Consider the following 15,753-nt stretch of genomic DNA (forward strand, 5'->3'; position numbering starts at 1 on the left):
CAACATCAGTGAATTATAAATACAGTGTGCAAATCTTACTGAGTTATGTAACCAAACTTGTCATAAATATTGCCTTTAAAATAATTGCTTTTATCTTGTTATGAAAAGACTAAACAGTCATGAAATATTTAATCACAAAATTAATTAATAATACCCACACTAAACAGATTATTTGTTATCTCTAATTGTACTACAAAGTAGTGATTTTTAACTTGACTTAGATATTACTAACTTGTTTTATAGAGCGAGAGACGGATTTTTCTCAACTTTCACCGGCAGGTTTTTTGTTGGTTAGACCAGTGGCATGGCTTAACAATGGAAGACATCAGGGAACTTGAAGATAAAACTAAGAAAGAACTGGATCAGGTAAAGTCTGTTGGTAACTTAAAAGTTTTTTATAAATATTTACTGTTACATATGAAAAAATACAAAAATATGAAGGTGACATAGGAAAGAAATTACACTTTTGGAGATAAGTCACCTTAAGAATCTTTAGTTTTGTTTTTTATTTACTTGATGATGGTTCAAGCAAATGCTATGTTTTCCTTCTAGCCAGAAGCAAGTTTATCAGTTGATGCCAAACACAAATACACATATAGTGTTTGTATATGCTTGTGTATGTGAGTGTTGTCAAACTTGTAAAGGTTTGTGTATTTTGGTATTAGGTTTAAAGAAAGAACCAAACTCAAGTTACCATGAAAGTATACTTGCACCTAATTTTTTACTTTAACTGTATAATTATGGTTAATTGTAATACATTTAATTATTACAAGTATTTACAATTATTATTTGTTAGATTCTTTTCTTTTCAGGTTATTATGTTGTTATTTTTAATTTTTTCAGTGTGTATTTATTAATGTTTATTGTTCAGTGCTAACATTACAGACTTTTTCTAAGTATTTTGAAAAACAACAAATAGGTGTGTACTTTGGTAGTTACATAAGACAATACAGTGAGTGTAACACTGTTTTTTTAACAGCAAATTAACCAAGGACCAGTTCGAGGAACACAAGGAGATGAATAGAACCTATAAACCAGTGTAGTAGCATCAGTATTGTCACTGTTAGCAAAACTTTAGTAGATTCAATTCTTCACTGTGTAAACTGTTGTGATGATGTTTCTGAAGCTAAGAAAAATCAACCTCTTCTAATCCACTTCTAGTGTGTAATAGATCAGTTATACCAATTATGTTTTGTTTTGTTACTTGATAGTGATTTGTTGGGTCAATTGTACAAAAGCTCTAGCAACATTCCTTGAGGCTTGTGAAATAATGCTGAGACACACTGTTGTAATGAAATTTATGTGTATAAAGTACAAGGATGTATTTACTCAAAAACAATGTGACTATTTTTAGGAATTTGCTTTGGAGATTTTGCTTTTGTATGTGCTACTATTGTTGGGATAAATTAATTTCTCTTACTTTCAACTTCTGTGATGATCTAAATGCTAATTTTTGCAGCAGCTTTGGAGAGTCAATACTCTGTTGTTTTCATTATAGATTGATTTAGTTTCATTGTTTTCAATAAAACCCAAAACATTGCTAAATACATTACTTATAGATATGGTTTTTGGCATGTGACACTATTTAGTTTATATTTAGACTATGTATTTTTACAGATATATTTCTGTGAATAGAAGCATTAACCAGTCATGAGGTTTGTTTTATGTAAAATATTATCCTGACTTCAGTTTAGAAGTTGTTGCCACAGTGTGTACAATAATCTTTTCAATACAACTTTGTAACATGGTATTACCATTCGTTTCAAAATCATATTGTTGGCTACTATATTACTTAAGAAAATATACCTAAATTTTCATGTAAAACAAATAAAAATATTTAGAACATAACTTTGCACTGGTAATTAATATTTAAAAAAAAAGACTTTTCCTCTATGGAAATTCAGTAAGGACTATGAGTGTATTGGGAAGTTTTTAAACATGTTGGTGTTTTAAACTTCATAAAGAATATGGGGTGGGGGATATGTTCAAAAACTAAATCAACACTCTCAGATATATTGAATATATCTTAAAATTTTATCTTGTCTTTTAGGGTAAGTGTGTGAAGCTTTCTTAATCCTCATCTATACTGTAATACATTATAGCATACTATGTGTGGAAAGCATGTGGCAGTGATTTTACATTCAGTGAAAAGCGCATGGTAAAGATGTAAACACTAACACATTAGCTCAACAATAGGATATGGTTAGCAAAGTTATAAAATTACTGAAGGTCAGACTAGAAATTAAAATTGAGTTTACTGGTGATGACCCCTTTTTTATTTACAGTTGAAATTTTTGATCACTTAAATATTTATTCTTCAGAATATGGAAGTTTTTCAAATGTAGTTAATACTTTATATATTTGTTCTAGTTATTGTTCTCTCATGTTTAAAAAAAATTATTGGACTATATACTTTGTAAGCTCTTCTGCTTTCAAGATTTCAATCACAAAACTCAACAGTTAGGCTATGCTGAAAAACTATTGATATTTGACAAAAATCCTGAGACAACAAAAAAACTTTTTCTTTTGTTAAATTTCTGAATTTTTTTTTCATTTAAATGTAAATAAGTTTATGCTTCTTTCATGAAGTTGAACAGTAGGCCTTGATGTTTCTGGTCTTGTCACATGAAATTTCACATTTTTAAACAACTTTGTCATATACAATAGCTCAAGAAGATGAATTTACAATTGTGAAATTGTTAAATATTTGATGAGATATTGAAAATAGCACTCAGTATTCAAAGGTAATTGTTTGTTCTCAAACAATTCTCCAAGTGAACCACTCCCTTGCACACTGAAAAGTGTGAGGTTTAATTATTTTCCTTTTCTCCACAAACATATTAGGACAGTTATCCCACTTCAGTTTAAATAGGATGTCATTTGTTTGCTTCTGTAAACCAGAAATGAAAATACTATAAGATGTTGACCATAATTAGGCCTAGACAATGTGGATTTTCAGGTTTACAAACAAAATAGATAAATTGTCAAAAAATTAGAGCAGAAATATTCATGACCAAGGTTAGTTTTTATGGTAGTTTTGGGAATGTAAAATGACAGTCTTTTTTATTTAAATATTTGAAAATAAATTAATCCAAGCTAGGTTTTGCACTGTTACAATATGAAAATGTAATTGTTAATCTTAAAGTAAAAAAATGAGTTAACATAGTGAAATAGTAACTTTGTTTAATTCTTAAAACAGGGAGATAAAATTGGAAACAAGATTCATTAATGATCTCATTAAGGTCTGCTGTTTTTTTTGTATGAGATTGTACCATGCATAAATGAATTGTATGCAGTGTATGTTTTATGAACACCTTATGAGAATTAATTTAATCAGTTTAAAATAAAAGGCAGAAATTAAAGATTACTAACTTGTTGCTGAAGTTAAAATGTTGAAAAATTTTATCAACTATCTAATTAAGGTAGATTTTTCCAAGCATAGACAAAGTTATATACAGTTTGTATTTAATAACATAATAAGTGGATGATAATTCATTAGTTTGTAATATTAATTTATTTTCTGTAGGTTTCAGTTTTAAAAAAATTAAAATTGGCCAAATATTAAATGTGTTACTTTTTCTTTTTCAACTTATACTATGGTTATTGCTTTCCAGTTAGTGATAATGAAATTTTTAAAGTTAGGTGACATACAACATTCAGTTTGATAGTTGATAAACTGTTTGGAAGAGGAGAATCACATAGCAGAAATCTCGGAAAAAGTTCATATAATAAATGAAATAGTCATGAAATTAATTTTAAAAAAGGGTAAGCATTGTTATTGTATGCTTATCCAATACTTGAAGTATTTCAGTTGTTTACAGTTTGTAACCGGAATAAAGCTGAGAATGGTAAAAAGTACAATCATATGATAATTCTCATTTTATCTTTGGGTGAAAACATGTCTACTCATGTTACATCCTTCCTTTTAAGCTGGAGAACTCAAGTGGGTCGATCAATTCCAGCTTTTTTTACTAAAATTATTATTTCTTCATAAAAATAGAAACAATGTGACAAGATAATTGGAAAAAGTTACAATATTTAAACTCTTAAAAGACCTGATATTCTGATATAGTCAGTTATTTAAAACACTAAACTCTAACACTGTGGTTCAGTTTAACTTTAAACACAATAAGAATCAGTTCTCTGGTTTAGTTACTAACAATAGTCACTAAAATCTTGTACCCTAGTCTAATTACATACTTTAAATAAAAATTGCAACTATGTTCTAGGTGTTTTACTGTGTTCTAGGTGTTTACAGTTTCTCTTTGATTCATTTCAAATTTTTTATACAAAGTTACACAGTGGTTATTTGGAACGGCATTATCTAAATGTGTACAGAAAGGCTGGATGGAAGACAACTAGTTATCAAAAGAACACTGCCAACTCTTTCTCTCACCCATGGGTGAACCCAAAATGCACTGTTGCAATAAAGTGGACACGAACTTGAATCTCGGGTTCATAATGTACATACGTCAAACACTTGCTACACCTAGACCTTTGTGGCATCTATCATGTTTTGTGATCGAGTCATTAAAAGTTATAGAATAATTTAACAACAAATTGTGTGTAAAACTTCATTAACGTACAGAAGTTTTGCGCGCGCGTGTGTACACACACACGTATATAACCTCGTCAACTTTGTTAGAAAAAACAAAAATATCAGTATACGGAAAAGTGGCAAACAATAGCGATCATTATTTGTAGACATTACAGAGATTTGAAATTGAAAAACAAACTTGGTGACAAAAAGAGTACGTTACGTATTAACAATTTGAGAATAAAACTGGTATTAACGATGCTTTACTAAGTATAAAACCGTTTACAAAAGGAAATACACATGTCGTTTATAAAATTAATGGACCTAAAATATTTTAAGATTTGTATTTCAAACCTTTGTGTATTTATAAAAATGAAAATATTTCGGAACTAAAACTTGTAGTACTTTTACATCTGTTGACGGAGGTTGCGAGTTGATATATCGTCCACACAGTAAAACTAGTTCACCATCAGAGTAGTTAGTTATTGCCATGCCGTTGAGGAAAAAAACGTTACCAGAAAATACATTCTGTTAAATAACAATTCATAAACCATGGGATTCTTCGTGGTGTTATTTTTGATTGAAGTGTATTTCCGTTGTCTTGTTTAGTTACTATCTTGCATGAGTTTACAAAAATATTTAGAAGACAAAATGCGATAATTATAACGATAACTGTAAGTAGTTGATTTATTGTAGCCAATAATTTATTATTGCTGTGATGTCAATTAAAAATGTTTTGTGGATGATAGAAGGGAATTGTAATTAATAATTAAGATTTTTGGTCTGCTATTTGAAAACCTTAAAAGCGTCTTAAATTGCCTTTGACATCTTCAGTTTTTAGTGCAGAAGTTTTAAAAAAGGCCTTAAAAATACAGTTGGTTAGTACTGTATATTGAAGCAACTTTAAATACGTTACCTGACAACCACACCCAATATAAAGTTGCACAAGAACTTGTGCATCAGAACTACAGTTTTTCTTTTTGCTGTTGCATTGGTATTGTGATGTCACCAAAATTTACTGTTTTTGAGAATAATATGTAACAAAATGTATATGCATTGGTACCGGCTCACAGCGGCACATCGGTATGTCTGTGGGCTTCAAATGATAGAAACTGGGTTTTGATACCAGCGGTTAGAGCACAGATAATACTGCTAAATTAGCGACGGATAGTGCAGGTAGCCCTCGTATAGCTGTACGCGCATGTAAATTGATAAATAACAAGCCTTGTGAAAATTAATTCACAACGTTGTTGAAATGGATCCATTATCATTTGTGAATGTTGCACCTGGAGTAAGTTATTATCAGGAGATGGATACAAAAGTCGAGATGAACCCTGTTTATTACCTAACAATATTATAAACACCTTGTACCATAAAGAAATTCTGGATTTATACGGAAGTAAGGCAAGCAAAGTATGGGTTCATTAAGACAAGGCTTCCAATCATAGTTTCAATTCAACTGTCACATATCTCTGACAATTTTCGTGCTTTGTCTAGGAATTTCTATGTGATTGAACAGTTAAAATGGATGCTGGAAAACCGTCGCCCTCGTATATTAGACAGACTAGCTGAGGTACCCTGGACGGAAGTTATGTAAATTTATGATTAATGAAAGGCTATCTTAGGATATGAAAAGTTGTTTCGTTATATATGTATAATACTACTAATAATTATGATAAATGCTCATAAAAACAGTCATTAAGATAGGGCAGGTAATCAAGAATTAACTAGAATTTAAAAGTATTTTAGGTTATTTTTATTAAATTTAGACATTTATATTTGTGTTTGGCCTGAGGGATTTTACAGGTAGTGTGACAGATTAGACTAATAACAACTCAGAACCTCTTTAAAAGATTAGGAAGCATTTTGAGTCAAACGCGAGTTAGGTTAAAGTAAATGTTAACTGATTGATTACCAAGTAGGTTTTTTTAACTTAAGCTTGGTTTTTATTTTCTGTTATTAAACTAGTTTGGATAAATGATAAAGCATAAGTTGACTCATCTTAATTAAAACTTTTGTCAGACTGGAGAAATATAGAATATTTGATGCTTGGAAGTGAAGGTAAAATTTAAATGAAAACTTTTCTAGTTTATTTTGTGTGATGAAGGGTGTCTGCTCGAAACGTCGCACAACTAGAACAAGTTTTCATTTAGACGTGTCAGTTTATTCTATATTACCACGTTTTTTTCTAATGTCTTGCGAAACAACACCGATTCAAGAACAACTGGATAGTTTATTCAGTTTTCTAACGATAAGTTCGCGTTTCGATAATACAATAAAACGTACTGTGTGTACAACAGATGATAGAAAGTAGTGAAGTTGTATTAACGTTTAGTGTAAAGCTAGGCCTATCAGTAAATAATAGTTAATTTGTAGAATTTGTGGTAGAAAAGAGATTTCATTATCACTAAGTGGACTAAACTGTGCATTTTATTATTTACTAAATAATCCAAAATAATGTACACGCCTAGCAGTATAAATTTTGAAACACTTGTGTCAGAAGTGTGGTTATTTTGGTAAAAAAAATAAAACCAAGATTCAACTTCAAAATGTGCTTGAAGCAACAACAAAAGTTTAATGGGAAGAAACAAATATTAAACGAAGATTGGGGAGAAAAGAAAAATTAGTAGTAAATTAAATAATAACTAAGATAAAAAGAAAGGGAAATGACAAGAACAAAACACGAGGTTTACAAAGTAATTATAAAGGGAAATGAATTAGATCAAAGGCAAGATCGAACAGTTTACAGAAAATTTTCAGAGAAAATTCATAAGAGGTAAAAAGGGACATAAATGAAGAGGGCATGTGTGTTTCCTTATAGCTATCTGCTGTATTCACGGAGAGGAATCGAACTTCTGATTTGCTTTGTAAATCCGTAGATATACCTCTGTCCCAGGTGGAGACGAAGTATGAAGAAAGATTATAACAATAAAACCAGAGAATTACAGAAGTACATCACAAGCAAAAACAAAGGTATAAAAAGACACCAATTCTAGTTTAAAACATTTGTATATTCAAGTGGCAAATGCAACGATCAAAGCTGTGGCATCTCTTTGTTTGTATCCACTCAAGAATTCTAACTTCAAACGATATTAACTATTTCAATATGTTTTGGGAGAATCAATGTGATCTGCAATTGTTATGCTACTTAAAACTGCAGTATATTTTTGGACTACTCCAACTGCACCACTAATTAATCAAATTAAGAGAAAGGTGCATTGGGAAATAATTTGTGAGTTGTTGGAATTGTAAACAACAAGGTTCATCTTTCTGCAAGTTTTAAAGGACTAGTTTTAATAACAATAAGTAATGTTAAGTGTAATAATTTATCCCGGAGGAGCCTCCAATTTATTATGTTACAATTTCAAACAGCCTGAAACTGAGTAAGATTTTAAATTTAATTTAGAAGTTAATTAGATGTCGAGATGTATTAAATCTATGATATTTACCAGCACAGTGACCGGTACACACTGTAATCTTTCATTAACACAAGTATATTTTAATGTAAACCAACAACACAATTTATAATAATAGTTATTACAAATAATGATTTATATACAAAAGTTTTACAAACAGTACTGAGCCTTATAGCTGGTTTGGAACTGAATATTTTATCGACGGTTCAAGATGAATAAAATAATTCTATGTCGATATCGGTACAGTTTACTTAACGGATAAGCCATCTCTCGCTGCTTAAACACGAGTTATTACCAACGAAGATACATAATATCCTCGTAGAAATATCAATGTCCGAAGTTAATTCACTGAAGTTAACCGGTTTATAATGTTCGAAATATATAAAGTTCACGGTTAATTATCTGCTCTTTCCCCATTAATAAGCATTAATCACAATTATTGTTTTCAAGGCTTATAGTATACTAAGTGGAGCAGACCAACAATATTGTAAAACATTTTCCGCGTGTTGCGATTTCTGAACTTTAAGGCATAATGCTCAAATGTTCAGTTGGCATTAATACTGTTATTTACATATATGATGTTAGAAAAACACGATGGTTCAAGAAGTCTTGATAGAAATGAAACTCTATAACCTTTCAGGAGCAAAGTGGTATTTAGATATGTGAGGTCTGTTCAAAAAATACGCGGACTGACGTCATAAAACAAAATGTACTTTATTTAGAAGTTACAGGTCTGGGACCCCTTCAAAGTACTCTCCTCCCCAACGCACACACTTATCACAACGGTGTTTCCACTTGTTGAAACAGTCATGGTACGCTTCTTTTGTAATGCCCTCCAGCTCCTTCGTCACATTTGCCTTAATCTCGGGAATCGTCTCAAATCTTCTTCCTTTCAAGGGTCTTTTGAGTTTGGGGAACAAGAAAAAATCGCAAGGAGCAAGGTCAGGTGAGTAGGGTGGGTGGGGAAGAACAGTGATCGAGTGTTTGGCCAAAAACTCACGAGTTCTGAGGGCTGAATTTCGCAGCAACGCGGTGCATCTTCAATTTTTTGGTCAAAATCTCGTAACAAGATCCAACTGATATCCCACACTCTTCAGCAAGCTCCCTGACAGTCAGACGTCGATTTGCCCGCACCAGGGTGTTGATTTTGTCGACGTGTGGGTCGTCAGTTGATGTGGAAGGACGTCCAGGACGCTCATCATCTTCAATGGACTGTCGACCATCCTTAAAACGTTCATGCCACTTGAAACATGCCGTACGCTTCATAGCAACATCACCGTAAGCCGTGTTAAGCATAGCAAAAGTTTCAGTCGCAGATTTTCCAAGTTTAACACAAAATTTCACAGCAAGTCGTTGCTCCTTCAGGCCATTCATTCTGAAATCCGCCAAACGAAAAAAAATCGCACTTCACTTAAAACCGCGTAGCTAATACACAAATGAAGATATCTGCAATCGGGAAATGGCGTCGTAATCAGCTGATCTGTGCGAACCTAGCGACACCAAGCGGATTCCCCTGGAACCAACTGGAGCCGCGCAATTCAAACAGTCCGCGTATTTTTTGAACAGCCCTCGTACACATTGTTGATTCTTGCATTCGAGAACCTTCTACAAATTGTGACTTTCGGCGGGACTTTTGCAACACACTTAACACTATAAGTTACATGCATTTTTAAATACATATTAAAATGAAACAAGGATAGATATTAAAATAAATATACATGAGTAACTCCGCTATACTAACCTTCTAACATAGAAATGTAACGACTATCAGGCATTGTTTTATTGTCTTATAAAATATATTTGTGGAGTGTCATATCAGAAGGAAGTTTCTCAGGTGGTGTTAGGAGCAGAGAAAGAAAGAAGACTGAAACCTTACTTGAATTTGTCGAAGGTTACAAAATATTTTACTAATTAATCTATCCCGGCCGCACCAAACTTGCTCGCCCTTTCAGCCGTGAGAGCGTTATAATGTAACGGTCAATCCCACTATTTGTTGGTAAAAGAGTTGGCGATGGGTGGTGATGACTAGCTTCCTTCCCTCTAGTCTTACACTGCAAAATTAGGGACGGCTAGCGCAGATAGCCCTCGAGTACATTTGCACGAGATTCAAAAAATAAATAAATAAAACTAATTAATTTACTTCAATGATCAACGTGAAATGATGAATGTTTTGGTTCTTGACCAATTCATTAAGGCCGTGTTAAATTAGAATATGTGGATTTAGGCTAAATTAAAATAGATGTAGGTCTTCAAACTAAGCTATTCAGTTAGCTATTGAATAAATTTAAATTGTAGATAAACAACTAAAGACAATATTTAAAGAATACGAGATTAGTCAAATAGTGTGGAAACATTAACCACTTTTAATGTTGCTTTGAGTTTACTTAGTGATTATAAGTTTTTTGTTGTTTTTGTTTTTTCATTTCTAGTTACAACTTTTACAGTAAGAAATAAAACTTTATAATACGCAACACGTTTCTATCACTGATGCGCATATTCTCAAGCTCACAAGTTTTAATGGTAAGGGAGGTTTTAGCACATATTTAACACTTAACAATCTAACACTGTATTTAAAGCGGGTTCGTTACATAATTTTCATGATATGTGTTTAACGTGAAAATGAATCTAGTCATAATGTTAAGGTTATATTTATGTAATAGTATTTTTTAAACTTCTAACAGAGGTATGTTAATATTATGTATTAGCTTGTGTTTTGACAAAGAAAGATATATTGGATGTGTCGTATGTACAAGAAATATTAACACTTATTGAAGTTTAGTTTATCAGTGAGAACTACAGTAAAACCTAAGGCGGAATCGCACGAGACCAAGTACAATTTCTAAAATTTCCGGCTTAAGCAGGTTTTCCGGGTTAGACAGTGAACATGTATTTGTTTTTTACCAGAATGGACCTTAAGGTATTGCATGATTTTCACCGGACTTCTATGTTGAATTTCTTGACTATGCGTTTGAGTTTTACATTGAAATGTTGTAGATATGGTAGGTAAATGGTGGTAGTGGTCGTGAATTTCTGATCTTTTATTTTTGTCATGTTCTTCTTTAAGAAGTTTTTTGATGAAAGAGGAGGTGTAACCATTCTGTTTAAAATTCTCTATGATCTTTTGGTGTTCTTCGTCGATGGATGTCTTATTGCAAATGTTTTCTGCTCTTTTGGTTAGGTATTGGATTATAACACGTTTTATCGAGGTTGGATGATAGGACTGGAAGTATAGGTATTTGTCCGTATGGGTGGGTTTTCTGTATACAGTTGTGGTTGTCTTGCTTGTTTGTTGATGAGTATGTCAGGAAACGACAGACTGTTTTGTTCCTCATAAAGATAGCACAAGACTCATGAAAACACAAAATTCTGGAAGACAAGAAACGAAACCTTGGCAGGGGTTTAGTTTAGGGAGAGAGAAGTCTGAGGAATCCTCTACCCAACAGGGGTGTTCAGGAACGTTGTAGTTCCTCTTCGTACCCGCTCGTGGAAGATTATTTAACTTTACGTTGGAGTTTTTCCTGTATTTTAATTTGGCTTTTTCATTCGGGCAGAATGAAAATGTCAGGTTAGAACGCTGAGCGACACAAAGGCGGCACAAGGGACGTAGGCCAAGCCGGAGCCCGTACTCAAAAAAGCCTAAAGGCAGACGAGACGAAACATCAACTCAAACGGCACGATTCGGGGTTGGACAAGGAAGTTGCATTGGCCGGGATATAAAGATCCAATGCCTGAGATTTAGGTGTAGGGGGAAACGGGAGTACCCCGAGAAAACCCACTTTCACAGGACAGGCGCTGAATAATCTACCTAGACCGTGCCCGGAAGTAGCTGGAAAGAAAATCAAGGTTATTGATACATATTGAAATAGAACACAAGTGGCTTAAAGCAAGAATGTAGAAGTAACTAACTGGATGGTGACTTGGAAAACTGCTGGGCTGTGATCTTGTAAAGCAGGGAGGAACTTCAGGTTGAACTGCGTTCACATCTGATGCCCAGAGGTGATGGGGAAAGTCGTGAGGGTGGAGGTGAGTCGACTGGATGTTCTTCTTTGGTGTATTGTTCTTCATCGGTCTGGGATGGTTTGTTTCTTCTTGTAATTTTAGTTTGTGCCTTCTGAGTGTTTGTGAACTGGTTCTCTGTTTGAACTGACGCTGTCGGTAGTCGTAACTTGAATTGTCTGAGTTTGGCTGGTGGTTGTATTACGTGAAGCTAGCAGATCTGGCAAGAGCTATCGCATGTCTTCTGTGGATTAGTGAGTCTTGAGGTGTTGCTGGCAGTGGAAGTTGGTGGCGTCAATGTAGAATTGCATGAATCTGCTTTCGTGTTCTATCTGGCTAGTTCTGGACTTAGCGGTTGACTGTTGATTGTCTATGTTGTCTGGAGGGTTTGTATGACTACCAAGCACAGTGCCGACACCATTTTACGCAACGGATATTATTATCATATATTTCATTTCAGTGCCGAACGCCCTCACCGTCGCTCAATAAAGCCAAGGACACCCAAACCACCAGTTAACCACAAAATACTCCATCAATTGACGACTCACCAAAGCCATTCACCGACCCACCACTTAACAAGGAAAAGTACTTAAACTGACTTCTAAAGCAAAATATCACAGAACAGTCAGACTACAACTCTAAATATCAATGCGTGCGACGCCTCAACCTTTACCGAATATTTCCGTACAATAAACGACGAAACTCAAACCAATATTGCCAACAATCATCAAGCAATCCAGACTGAAGTAGACAATAAGCAACTCACCAGAGCCTTTAGTAAACTTCAACAAGAAAACCAGCCAACTCTACCGGTTACAACGTCCACATATTCTCCTAGAAACTTCAGACGGTTCTCCAACAAAAGGCTGGTATTGATCTCACCATGTAGCGCTACCAACGACGTTCTTCTTGAACCTAGCCTCACCGACTCTCTACACCCGTCCAGTCTCTTCTAACACTAGTCTTTGGTGTTTGGTATGTACCCCAGTTAATTTATATTAGTATTTGTTAATCCTTGTATCTTCCTCCCTTCAGCTTGCTTCCGGGCATGGTCAGAGCATTTTTATTCGGTGCCCCACCAGTGAAAGTGGGTTTTCTCGGGGTACTCCCGTTTCCCCCCACAGCAAAATTTCTGTTTCATTGGATCTGTTGATCCCAGCCCTGTAAAGAGGTCCATCTATAAGAGTCTAAATTCACGTGAACTACAGTCATGTATGTTACTTGTGCCGTCGTGCTGGCTTTGCATCTCCCTGCTCGTTCCATCATGACCACAACTACGCTTACATTCATTTTCGAGATTGTCGCTGAAGGTTTTCGTCTGGCTCATTACACGCTTTCCAGGTTACCGAGCACTTTTCACAGCTATGACCGACTCGCACCACAGAGACCATAAACCTATCAACGAAAATCAAGGTAATTATTACTACTACTCCAGTTCAGTTAATAATTTTCAAATTATGCGCTAACCTAACTTCAGCCGCATGTGGGATGAAGAGAAACAAGTATTTCTGACCGTCCCCCTTCGGGGGTAAGAAATAATAATTTAACCTAAATACCTAATAAATAATTGAAACACACACTGACCTGTAGATGAAAGGCGGAACGGAAAACTTTCCAAACGTCGTCCTTTTCACTTGTGTCTCCACAACAGGCAGTTCTACAAAGTTTCATCTGGTCAAAAGTGTGTGGATTATAATAAATCATATATTTAACAACTCTACCTAGTGAAGACAGTTGGGAATTAGGCGTTTGGTAATTTCCCACCAAGAAAGTTTTAACAATTAAAGCGTCACTTTGGTTCTATTTTGACTCAGTTTGACCAGGATATGATGGAAATAACAAATACATGCAAGAAAAAGTAATTAAAAAAGGAAATAATTTCATGGCCACTGATATGACCTGTTTTCATGTTAGTATCTTTACCACATTTATTAGACTCTTTATTTCCGGTTCCCAAGTTACTTTCAGAATCGTTGTTTGTTTACACTGAGTGATTACGATGTGCTGAACACACACTTAAAGTAAGGGAAATCGTAAACTTGTAGAAATTTATGGAGCGTAAGGATGTGCTGGCCTATATGAGTCTCTCGTTCGATGTCTATGGAAATAATGAACATTTTATATCTGCACCAATTTCAACAAAATCTTTTCTGAAAAAGTCTGTAAATATCTAGTGTGATATTTTTAAACACCTACATGTATGTATATGTATTACAATTTCAAATAGTCTGAAACTGAGTTAAATGATAATTTACCTTTTGAAGTTAAATAAATATCGATATGTATCCAATTTATAACACCTGCCAACATGATTGACACAAAATTTTATTTTTTAATAGAAATATATATTAATATACATTTAATAGTACAATTACAATAACGGTTATTACAAATAACGACCTATACGCAAAAGTTTTGCACTAAAATTTTCCCCTAATATTTTCTCAGGCAACAATTCATTATCGGTGAGTATTTCAATAATACCTTTTTTTTAGTTCGTCTGATCAAATACAGTAAAACATGTCTAAGGCGGAATCGCACGTGACCGTGTAAAATTTACGGCTTAAACAGTGAACATGTGTTTTCTTAATTATATATAACCATATATTACACACCAAGAAAAAACAAAAGACTGGAGCACTCATCAACTGATAAAACATATCACTGTAACAGAAGTCGTAACTGCTATTAACAACACAAAAAACAAAGCCCCTGGAGAAGATGGTATTCAAGCTATCCTCCTAAAACAAGGCACTCAGAGATTATATGAACACCTAACAGCGTTATTTAATCTCTCACTATCAGCTGGATATATCCCCGTTTCTTGGAAGGAAGCAATAATACAGTCAAACATCGATATAAGGCGCTAGTTGGGGTCCAAAAAATTCGACCGCGTTGTATCTGATTGCGCCTTATACCGATTTGATTATATATTTTTTTGACCCTCGGGGTGAGCGATAATGCAAAATTTACGCGTTTTGTAGTGAAATAAAGAAAAACAAACAAAATTACTTACACCAATGATATAGCATTTTTTTATTTTTTTTTATTTATTAAACTCAATTTTAAGACTGAAATTAAATGTAAAAAGCAGAATTATAAAGAAATTTATCGAATTCATTACTTTGATGGGGGCTGATATTCTGAAAGTAGTTCCGTCAGAGCAATCATGTGATCGTTTTTACTATTAGACGCTGATTAAAATTAGTTCAATTTTAAAAGTTAATACATATAGTAATTAATTTTGATAATTTATTTACTAATTATTAAAATCTAAGTACAAACTGAAGTCAAATAATTACCAGATAAAAAAATGTCATGGCAAAGTTTAAAATACGAATTCAGTACTGAAACAAAAACGGATTTTTCAAAAAATTTAATAACAATAAAATATAGTAAGCACATAAAACAAGTTGAAATGCACAAATTTATAGTTACTCAGTCGTCTTCTTTCTTTCAAAAGCCTCCAAAGTGTCTGTTGTCTTCCTCCTTGGTTCAAGATCCTCTCTTCGCAGTTCTCATTAGGTCCTGGATCTGTAGTATCTTGCAAATTCCTAGATTGTGGTGTTCTGCCCAATATAGAAGTTGTTCTGTGTACTGTACTGCCTGAGTTGAGGTGATGCAATTCCTGAGTTCTTCTGGAATGGGGTCATCATCTTCTTCTTCATCTGGAGTGGTAAAATCTGTGGGTGCTGCCGCTGGGTTCTCTATTGCTTTCTGGATCTCTTCATCTGTGAGGGGTGGCTGGGTCTTGGCTTTCTTCCTCTGTAGTCCTGTCATTCTGTTTACCTGGTTGCAGAATTC

At 33.9% G+C, this 15,753-nt stretch overlaps 1 long non-coding RNA gene across 1 annotated transcript; it reads left to right on the forward strand.

Annotated features, from left to right (window-relative positions):
* Positions 1-226: 226 nt before the first annotated feature.
* On the forward strand, positions 227-3,566 carry LOC143237878 (uncharacterized). Its single transcript, XR_013020310.1, has 2 exons — positions 227-366; positions 980-3,566. It is a non-coding gene; the product is annotated as an uncharacterized LOC143237878 (long non-coding RNA).
* Positions 3,567-15,753: the final 12,187 nt, after the last annotated feature.

The sequence above is a fragment of the Tachypleus tridentatus genome, chromosome 13 (assembly GCF_004210375.1).
Source record: "Tachypleus tridentatus isolate NWPU-2018 chromosome 13, ASM421037v1, whole genome shotgun sequence".
NCBI classification, from domain to species: Eukaryota; Metazoa; Arthropoda; class Merostomata; order Xiphosura; family Limulidae; genus Tachypleus; species Tachypleus tridentatus.